The following is an 11,100-nucleotide window of genomic DNA, read 5'->3' on the forward strand; positions in this document are numbered from 1 at the left end:
AAAATAGATAAGGATATTTTCGTGTATCGTTATTTTTACAATGGCTAACCAGCAAAAAGCATAAATAAATCAAAACATAGATACAAGTAAACAACAAAATAGAAAAATAGAAATAAATCGATTACACATAACAATGTCAAAGCAAGCTAATTTGCCTCTTTGCACGACCAGCCGCTCTCTGACCCTTCCAGTCTCTCCGTCGCAGCCTAGATGTGTTGAGCATTTGCTCGGCTTTTTCAAGTTTTCAGCCATACCGAACTACAAGCGTTGCAGGCAGACGGGCGAAACTTGTGTGGTATGCCGGCGCTCGTCTCGTCTGTCCCTCTTTCAACAATATGTGTCTCTCCCCTCTGTCGCTGCACCATTCTGACGTCTCCCCGCTCTCGGCTGCACCATTCCTTCCAGGGCCTGCGGCAATATTGTCCGCGCCCGCCGCCGTACTACCCATACCCGGCAGCCGGCACAGCGCCATATTATTTCGACCCTGAATACATTTGCATGCTAACCGGCGCGGCGCCGGGTCGCTGGCAGCACCGGCCGCCATTGTGCGCCGGACAATCGGAGCCGCCTCCGGGCCGAGACGCGCCAGGAACGCCGCTCCTTATTGGGAGGAGAGCGGCGCGGAATTTTTAATAACGTGCCCTCGGCCGGCCCGGCGGCTCGGCGCCCCCCGCTTCCTCCGCCGGCAGTGGCCACTTAGCAGTGGGAGCAGCGGAACGACAGAGGAGGGAGAGAGGGGGAGAGGAGGAAGGGAGAGGGTGGAGGACTAGGGAGGTTCCCGGCAGCCAACGAGATAGAAGATGGGAGATAGGAGGATTCAACCGAAAGACACGCGAAAGTCGAATAAAGGACGAACTCTTGACAGAGCGACTCCGGCCGCCTGCGGCTTGTAGCGGCCCGGAGTCGCCCAATTTTATGGGCCGAGACGCGCCAATACGAGACGCGCCAGAACGGAATAGCGGCCGCACTTAACAGTAACATTTTGCGATTTGTTCGTGATCCCCAGCTAGTATTCTGCTGCTTGTGTGTCGTTTTTTTTTTTTACATATCTCTGCTTTGTGTTGGTCGTGGAGGATATTTAACTATTTCACAAAAAGGAGACGAAATCTTACAGATCTTGCATTGTCTTGCCGACAATGCGCTTAGTAAAGGGAAAGGCAAGGAAAGTATTTTTTTTTTTGCATTCAAGGATATTTAGTCACAAAGTTCAAGCATGAAGTCCCGATTAGTTTTACGTCATTACGAGTAGCAACTAGCATGCTATATTGTTGATTTTTTTGACATAGGTATCATAAATGCAACACCGGAATAGCTTTTCAGTTTTTGCATTACGCTTGTATTGCTTATGCATCGAACAGGAACCTTCACAAAAACTTCGAACCACTGTAGAAAGTTGTTATGCCTATTCCTCAGCATCTACCCACCATCCCCTCCTCATCCCATCCTCTTCCCATTTCTCCTATCCTCCCTCAGTCCTCCCTCTCCTCCAATCCTCTTGTCCGTCCTCCAGCTCTCCCTCCGCTGGCGGCGGCAATATCTGCGCTCCCCGCTCCGGCGCACGCCTCTCCCGGCTCCAGAGCGGCCCGCTCGGATCGACCGTGCCCGGCCGGCCGGCGGCGGCGGCGCGCGGGCCAAGCCTCTTTGATCCGACACGTGCCGTCAGTTTACACGTCTCCCGGTGGGGGGCGGCGCCGCGCAGCCATATTGAAATTTTATTGCGTGTGCACGTGCTGCGCGGACGCGCCGCGTGCTGGGAAGATTTCCAACTAATGCCGACAATACCCCAATAACACTAATATGGGTTTGTAAATGGTGGCGGGGCGGGCGCCGGTGTCGCCCGGTGACCGGCGGCAGCGCGCTCTGTATTCATGCGGGGGCGGACTGGCGGCGGACCGGCGGCCGCCACAGCCCATTGACGGCGCGCGCCCGTGGACGGGTTCATTGGGGTTTCAGTTTCATTGTGCGCGTCACGCCCACCTACTGGGGTCAGTGACTCTCAATGGCATGCCTTACTCTATTGTAGGGTGGATTAGGGCCATGGGCCAAGCATTGCATCATGCTTTAGCCTTATAGTAAGGACTGCAGCAACTGTAGGCACAGGAAGATTAGCTATCCTGGTCACTTTAAACAGAATTCCTAAAATTCCAGAAACTTCCAACTCTTCAGATATCCAAAACAGTGACAAGAATGAACTTTCGAAGGTAACTTGCAACCGTTGAATATCAACGAGTTCCAACCTTTTGGTGAAATTTGCGCATAGGTACGGCTCTCGCAGGTTTAAGCGGTAGGTTTTGCCTTTTTACATTTTGGCTATATCTCAGAAACTTATCGATATACGATCAATCCATTTTAGAGGATCGCATGTGTACGAATAAATTGATCGCATCTTCAACTCTTAAAAGCTTAAGACGAAAGAGATATACCTACCTGGAAATTTACTATAAAACGCCTTTTGGGCGAAGAACGAGCGAGCGAGATAGTGAGCCCTGCACGTGCGGAAGGGCGAGAGGGTGCTTCCAACGGGCTTGTGCAAAGCACCCTTCTAACCGGTCGCTAGCGGTGTGCCAAATTTGAACGCAATCGGCCCAGCCGTTCCTGAGATCTGGAAGCGGCATTCTGCACGTGCGCACGTGCCAACGAGGTCCAAAATGACTTTTGCACGGCACCCTACTAACTGGTCCCCAACCGTGTACCAAATTTGAGCGCAATCGGCCCAGCCGTTCTCGAGATCTGGAAACGCCCCCTGCACGTGCGCACGTGCAGTAGCACCCTAACCGCAACACATGGGAATGCATCGCCTGGTGGGTGCCTACCTGTATGCCAAGTTTCAGCGAAATCGCCCCAGTAATTACCGAGTTACTGAAATGGGAACAAATTTGGCACCTCTTATTGTTGTATTTTGCACGTGCACTGGGGGTGACCCACATACATCGAGAGTATCCTATTTTGGGTAGAAGGGATGCTGCTACCCTATAAAAATTACCGCAAGTCAATTGCCCAAGCGCCTGCTGAGATATGAGCCTCTCAAAATCACTACTTTTGCAAAACAGCTTGAACACCCTTGACTTTTCACGTGGCACGTGCCACCACGGTCACTGAGATGTATCAAAAGTAGTCAATTACGGGGTAGAAGGGATGGGGCTACCCAACAAAAAAGACCGCATGCCAATCGGTCCAGCGGTTGCTGAGATATAAGCCTCTCAAAAGCGTTACACCGGGCCGGGCCGGGCCGGGCCGCTCATACTGAGATTTTTCCGTTATATTGAAAAGACTCACTTCGCTCGCTGCGCTCGCTCGCTCGTAAAAATTCATAAGGGCAAAACCTACCGCTAAAAACTGCGAGACCTGTACCTACTGTGTATAGCTAAGGTCAGCCATGAGCCATGAGTTTACCCGTATAATCGACGATACGATTGCTTTTTGATAAATGATACTGCAGCACCAAACGTTAACTTTGCATCTTATTTGAAGTTTATCTATGTAGTGAAGCCTCTTTTTATTGAATGATTTATGTTATGGCCGACATGAATTCTCATTAAAACTTCATTCGGAATTGAAATGTATAAATGAACACTGGGTGTCAATACATTGCCCATTTTTATTCACCGCCGAGGTCGTGCTTCGTCGTTGCTTGTTTTATCTGCCAGTCCAGTTTAGTCAACAGATCATCAGCCAATACGTTCAAGTTGTCAACTTCGATGGGAGCATTCAGTCAGCAACATTTCTGACAAATATATAAATTCCCATTCATTGCATACCAAACCGTTGTTCCATGAGCAGTTTTTAACTGCGAGCCAAATTCAAATATTTTTGCTTCATCCATGAATCCTAGGGGCCAGCGATTCCTGGCATGATGAGGTAGAGGAGAATTCGAGCTCAATAAAGGATGACTTTAACCCTCGCATGTGTGCGGCGTTTGCCAGCTTCTAATGTGTAGGGCGGGGGGGGGGGGGGGTTCGGTTGGACCCCCCCTTGCCGTTTGGCCCCTGATCGAGCTAGAGCTTCGCGGAAAAAACGAGCGTGTTGCCTGTGACGAGAGGAAGCCGATGATACCCAATTTTAAGGTCCTAGGTCATTGGTTGACCTTTCAGGTCAGGTCAATGACCCAAAGTCGGGAAAATCGGGACCTGTTAGAAAGTCGTAAAGTGTGGCTGCTAAGGGGTTTTTCGGGGTGCTGATCACGAATATCGTGTTAGTTTTGATCACAGATGATGTCTTGAAGCATTTAGACCAGGTCGGGTCAGGTCAGGTCAGGTCAACCGGTAGGGGTTGTGACGGGTATTCGTAATACGTGTCAATCGCCTCTGACAGCTTCGTAACATGTTAAGAAGGCACCAAAACTACTTCGTAAATGTTCAAATGGCTGCTAAATTCGAATTCAGCTCCAAAAACTAGCCTAGAAACATGTAAAACTCGAAAAAGTGAACCGAGCTCACCCGAGGTCACCAAAGGTCAATGACCTGACCTGACCTTCAGGTGACCTTGACACCCACGGGAGTAACATCAAATCACATGTTTGAAGGTTTGAAACCACGAAAAGCTTGCAAACGCGCGGCTAGTGCGAGCCGACATACGCGAAATCGCGATTCCGGCCAAACATGGTCTCGGAAAAGAGGTCACAGGTCAAAGGTCATTTGGGTCAGGGTCATGAAATGTTCAGGGTAGGTGTAAAATTGATCAATGCGAGGGTACTGAAAGTTTCGTCGCGATCGGCCGCTTTTTACGCGAGTTATTCGCGAAAAACCATGGGGGGTCCATCCGACCCCCCCCTACACATGCGAGGGTTAAATGACCAAAGCAGAGCGTTCAGCACAAGTAGGACGCATGTTCAGGGGCGGATCCAGGAAAACTCCAAGGGGAGGGTCATGAATCGAAGTGGTGCCCCTACCTATACCCAAAACTAAAAACTCAACGGTTTTCGTCCACTTCATTTTGGTGGTGCCCCCATTTTCAGTTTTTTATTTTTGTTTTTTTTTTTGTTTTTTTTTTAGTCAGTATCTTAACTCTTAGCCACAACTACATTTACCAATTATAAGCAAGTATATATGAATGTGCTATGTGTATATATGTTGTGGACGCTGAGTAGTGAGTACTTACCAGGAACGTTATCAGGTAAGCAAATCGTTGTCAGTCCGACGAACTTGACCCTGGCGTCTAAAGGGTCTGTCCTTGACACTTCAGGCTTGTCAGGGGCACCAAAGTCCTTCCAGGGACACCACAAACCTGTCAGGGGCACCTACGGCCTTGTAGGGGCGCCACAGGCCCGCCAGGGGCACCACAGGCCTGCCATGAAGCAGGGGCACCACAGGTCTAGCAAGTATACACGACAGGCCTGTCAGGGGCACAACGGGCCTGTTGGGCCCATGAGCACCCCTAGGGGCAGGGGCACCACAGTCCTTCCAGGGGCACCGCAGGCCTGTGAGGGGCACCAGCGGCCTAGCAGGGGCACCAGTCAACACAGGCCTGCCAGGGGCACCACAGACCTGCCAGGGGCACCAGAGGCCTGCCAGGAGCACCACCGACCTCGCAGGGGTAACTTGGGCCTGTCAGGGCCCAGGGGCACCACGGGCCTGTCGAGAGGCACTTCAGGCTTTTCAGGGGCACCATAGTCCTCTCCGGGCGCAGGGGTAGCAGGGGCACCAGAGGCCTGCCAGGGGCACTACAGGCCTAGCAAGGGCACCACTGGTCTATCAGGGGCACCACGAGCCTGTCATAGCCAGGCATCTCAGACTTGTCAAGGCCCAGGGGCACCACAGGTCTGTGAGGGGCACCAGCGACCTAGCAGGGGCACCAGTCAACACAGGTCTGCCAGGGGCGCCACAGACCTGCCAGGGGCACCACAGACCTGCCAGGGGCACCAGAGGTCTGCCAGGGGCACCACCGGCCTCGCAGGGGCACCTTGGGCCTGCCGAGGGGCACTTCAGACTTTTCAGGGACACCAGTCCTCTCCGGGCGCAGTGGTACCAGCGGCTTAGCAAGGGCACCAGAGGCCTGCCAGGGGCACCAGCGGCCTAGCAAGGGCACCAGAGGCCTGCCAGGGGCACCACAGGCCTAACAAGGGCACCACGGGCCTGTCAGGGGCACCTTAGGCTTGTCAGGGCCCAGGGACACCACAGTCCTTCCAAGGGCACCGCAAGCCTGTCAGGGGCACCAGAGGCCTGCCAGGGGCACCACAGGCCTAGCAAGGGCACCACTGGCCTGTCAGGGGCACCTCAGGCTTGTCAGGGCCCATGGGGCACCACAGTCCTTCCAGGGGCATTACAAGCCTGTCAGGGGCACCAGAGGCCTAGCAAGGGCACCACAGGCCTGCCATGGACACCACAGGCCTGCCAGGGGCACCACCAGCCTTGCAGGGGCGCCTCAGGCCTGTCAGGGGCACCACGTGCCTGCCGGGGACACTTCAGGCTTGTCAAGGGCGTTACAGTCCTGTCAGGGCCCAGGGGCACCAGGCCCGTGGTGTCCCTGCTAGGCCTGTGGTGCCCCTGGCGGTCCTGTGGTGCCCCTGTCAGGACTGTGATACCCCTGATAGGCCGGTGGTGCCCCTGGCAGGTCTTTGGGCCCCCGGGCCTCAAGGGGGGGGCCATGACCCATGTGACCCCCCCTTGGATCCGCCCCTGCGCATGTTGCATATCCCTCGTACTCGCCGGGCGGCTGAGCCGGGCTGCAGACCTCCGGTCGCGCCGCCACGCGGTGGCCGGCTGCAGCGTGCTGACGAGCCAGTTTTACATCCGATTTTATCGCTGGACGTCGCAGGCCATTAACATAGCGCGATTGTGGCACCCCAGCGCGAGCCATCTGAATCACAATGGACAGCTCCATTTGAGCGCTCCGTCGTGCCGCTATTAACGCGGCCGAGTACACGTGTTCGGTCGGATTAGATGTCGGCTGATACCCGTCGCCGGTCACTGATGCAGCCGCTCACACACACTCAGACATTCAGATTCGAACGGCCGACCGGCGATCGTCACTCGAGAGAGATGCTCTTTCATCGGGGATAAAATCAGTGGACTGGCCAACGGGGTAACACAACGGCTGTCTGACTTGGATGTGTTCGTTCGTAACAACCTGCACGATGATCTCTAGGAGGCTTTTTGAATTGTAATGTGACAACTAATTTCTTCCTTTTGCGCTTTATTTTCACTTTGCTTGTATAACAAATTCCAGTGGATCTCATTAGACGATAAATAAAACAACATTTCATTTTGCATGCAACCAAGACGCCCGTTGATACCTACATCGCCACTACACGTGGCACAAGGGCATCCGAAGAGGACATTTAACACACCTCTGTCACGGGCACCATTTGACACACCGCCGTCGCGGGGGACACATGACACCTCGATCGGGATGGACGCTGCATCGGGCCGGCACGTGTTGCTATTTACCCTGGCGCGGCCGTCTGTCGGCGCTACAATGGCGGCGCAGCGTCGCGCCGTGTTTGCCGGAGCTGCCCGCGGCGGCGGCGCGCCGACATTGCCGCCGGTGCGCCGGATATTGGAGTTTTATGAGACAAAAGACGGGATCGGGGAGCGGCTCAACTGGCAAAGGCGCGATTGACAAAGAGCCGCCGCGACGACTGTCGGACTGGGGAGCAGCAGGGGTGAGACTGTGGCGGCAGGAAAAGGGAGATGGGAGCGTGGCTGTACGAGTATTGGTAGAATAAGGGAGCAGAGACATAGATGGCCATAAGACACTGTCGGTTTGCAAGGTTTGGGCGATAGAGGACTGAACTTGAAGAAGGTCTGTTGTAAGTTGATCGAGTCCCCTAGCTTTTGAGCTTGACTAAACAAGCACAAGGATAGACACGTACCGACGAATTAAAGACATGGCGGCGTTCAGTAGCTACTGCCCTGTTGTTCATCTTCTAAAAAATAAATCGGCCACAAAATTTCCATTGCCATGCGAAAACCCCTCTGCCCGAGTAAATGGGCGCACTGGTCATAATATTCGACATGGTTCAGCGTAACGACCGGCAAGTCAATACCTGATCATCTGTGCGACCCCGGCCGGTGATTTCCACTGCCCAGTCTGTGGATGCAGTCGATTCGGCAACACCCCGGGGTTCTGTGTGTCCGGGGGGACGGCCGCTGTGTCTGAGAGAGCCGATACCGAGGCGTAACGCGGCGCTGTGTCCGTCCCCTCCGCCCGGGACTGCAGGGAGATGCACCTGGCGCCGCGTCCGGTTAGACCGTGCAATATTATTCGAGCGGATCGGATCGGACACTGTGCGCCACCGAGGGGCGGCGATAGAGCGTCACTCGGGCTGAAAATGACCCGGCTAATCGGCGCTCAGTGGCGTCTGGGGGTGGTCCGGGACAGCCTCTGTGTGCTCCGTAGTCAGCTTCTGTGGTCTACTTAATGCTTATCTAGTGTACTAAGTACTTTTGTGGTCTATGGCGAGCTTATGTGGCCCGCAGTTAAATCACGTGTGCGGTGCGCCTCAGTCAGCTCGAAAGCCATGGTCGTTGGTCATCGTCCAGATAGGAAGTTTTTACCTCTTACGGTCTTCATCCGGCTGCTGTGGTTCGTAGTCCCGTGGTCCCCATTAGTTCTGTGTTCTTCGGCAAACATTTTACCAAGGTTGTGCTGTAAGGCATATTCTTTTAACCCGCGCCCTGCTGGGGGGGGGGGGGGTGTTTGAACACCCCCTTGTGGTTTTTCGCGAATATCTAAAAAACGGCGGCGCGAAGCGCGTTTTTGGTACACCTTATCATACATCAATTCTACACATGTTGTGAAAATTTCAGACCAATGTCTTTCAAGGTCAGGTCACCAGGTCGTTTGAAGTGACCTCACTGGACCTCACCTCATAAAAAGTTTCAATGTCTGTCATAGCTACACCGAGTGACCGATCGCTTTGAAACTTTTAGCGATTGCTAAGAGCAATAGCATGTACAAAATGTTTATCTCAGAATTTTGATATCGATGACCTAAGGTCAGGTTAATTTTGCGACCTCCCCATTATAAGTCAATGGGAGAAAATTGAAATGCGCCTCTTTTGGACGAAAGACATTATAAACACTCCCAAACACCGAATTACAAGTGGTTTAGACACACTGAACATGAAAATGGTGTCCGTGACCCTTGTTTATGCCCTGAGGTCATCTTAGGTCACGAATGGTATCTAACAGTTTTTCGCAAATAACTTTTGATAGAGGCATGCTAGAGCGATGAAAACGCCTTAGATGTGTTCAGCTAGACGATACGGATCGACTGATATGCAACATGACCCTTTCCGGTCAGGTCATGACCTTGACCTGAGGTCAAATTTTCAAGTTGACCTTTCAAGGTCAAGTTATTGTTCATTCGATGCGTCTTGACGAGAGGAACACGATGCTGGTAAAAGTAAGCCCGTACAAGGCTTGGGTCAAAAGTTATTGCAGAAAAACTGTTTCCGAAAAAAATCGGCTATTTTTGCAGTTTTTGCCCCCTGCAGGCAAAACCGTTGACGATAGGTCACATCTGAGAAAATTACTCAGAAAGGGCGTTAATAGGGCTATCGAATGCGCTTTTCCGCGGCGCTGTAGCTCTATTGGTTCCCGAGTTATGCGTTGGCTTCTTGGAAATTTTCGATATTCGACCTGGAAATCGGCGAAATTTTGCCTTCAATGACCTCTGGTGACCTGACCTTTGACCTGACCAAAAAATTGACCGAAGTGATTTCGTCATTATTTTTGACGCTTTTTCGAACGCCGCCTTCCGCGTATCGCTAAGTGGCTCAGGAGCCGAGTTAGAAGGAGGGGTGTTCAAACCCCCCCCCCCCAGCAGGGCGTGGAAATCCAGGACCCCCAGTCGGGCGCGGGTTAATGCGGGGCGTGCGGAAATTTTGGGCAAATGACTTGTGAGAATATAGAATAACATATTTTCAAAAGCTAAGTCTTCTCTTCATGGCAAGATAACGACAGGTATTTATGCAATTAATGCAGTAATTATTATGGATCTGTGAACTTGCTGACTACGCTATGGTGACTAATGACTATGTTCACTATGCGGGTTATGTTGGATGCTCTGTCTGGCTTCGCCCGGTCTTGGAAACTGGTCACATTTAGTACGCTGAGCGAGCCCCAGACCTGCAAACACAGAGACAGACGGCAAACCAGCCAACTGTCTATTTGTTCGCTCCTTTGATTTGAGCACGGCGGGGGGACCTTCGACCGCACGGAGCATCACTATGGCAACGGCGAACCCCGAGGAAAACAAGGCCCCTTTATTCGCGCTCGGCCGCCCAGAAAACGACCGATGCCACCAGAACGGAACAATTAGTCGTCACCCGGGCCGTCGCCGGCGGGCGTCGATGCGCATTGCGCCGCAGCTCCCCCGGGCGCTGGCGACAGGGCAAACAGGCCGTATCACGGCCGGCCGCCGGCGCGACAGACGCCGCGGCGGCGGCGATCGCGCCGCGGCCGTCGGCACGTGCCGGTCGCACGTGCGCCGCGTGCCGGGCCGCCGCTCGGCCTGGGGCGCTATCGCCGGCGGCGGTGGTCCGCCCGGCCCCCCTCTGAGAATGGCTCACTCCCGCCGCACCTCGCCCCAGCGCGGATCGCAATTCCAGTGCGACCGCCTCCGGGCTCCGGCAGCCAGCTTATGTCAGGGTCGCAGACTGCTGGTTCAAATTGCACGTTCTGAGAACCGTCCTCACGCGCCCTGCTCAGCTCTCATATGTTGCTTGCCGTCAGGCGGTGTCCGTCATATTGGATCGTCAGCGGACAGCCGTCTGCTGTCAGCCGCCAGCCGTCAGCTGTCATCCGGCGCCCCAGGCAATAAATCGCCGGATGACTGATTAGATTTGACGCGATATTTTCATGATAGCCGGCGGCACGGTCGACGGCACGTTCCCGAGTGGGCCGCTGCCACAGGCTGGCGCAGTCATACATAAAATCCTAGAGCCGATGGTGGTGAACGTATTACGGGCTCAGGATATTCAGACGTCAAAAATTGCTTAGAGGGGCATCTCATTAAATAATTCAAGTAAGCCGTGGTGAATTATCATAAGCTTTTCGATTAAACGCTTATACAATATACATGTTTGTAACAAAGTACTTAAATCTTTGTAGGTTTTGAAGTTTGAGGGGTGTGTCGGTGTTGGAAAGAAATGCAGCC

Source organism: Amphibalanus amphitrite, unplaced genomic scaffold (genome assembly GCF_019059575.1).
Source record: "Amphibalanus amphitrite isolate SeventyFive unplaced genomic scaffold, NRLGWU_Aamphi_draft 000578F_arrow, whole genome shotgun sequence".
Lineage (NCBI taxonomy): Eukaryota > Metazoa > Arthropoda > Thecostraca > Balanomorpha > Balanidae > Amphibalanus > Amphibalanus amphitrite.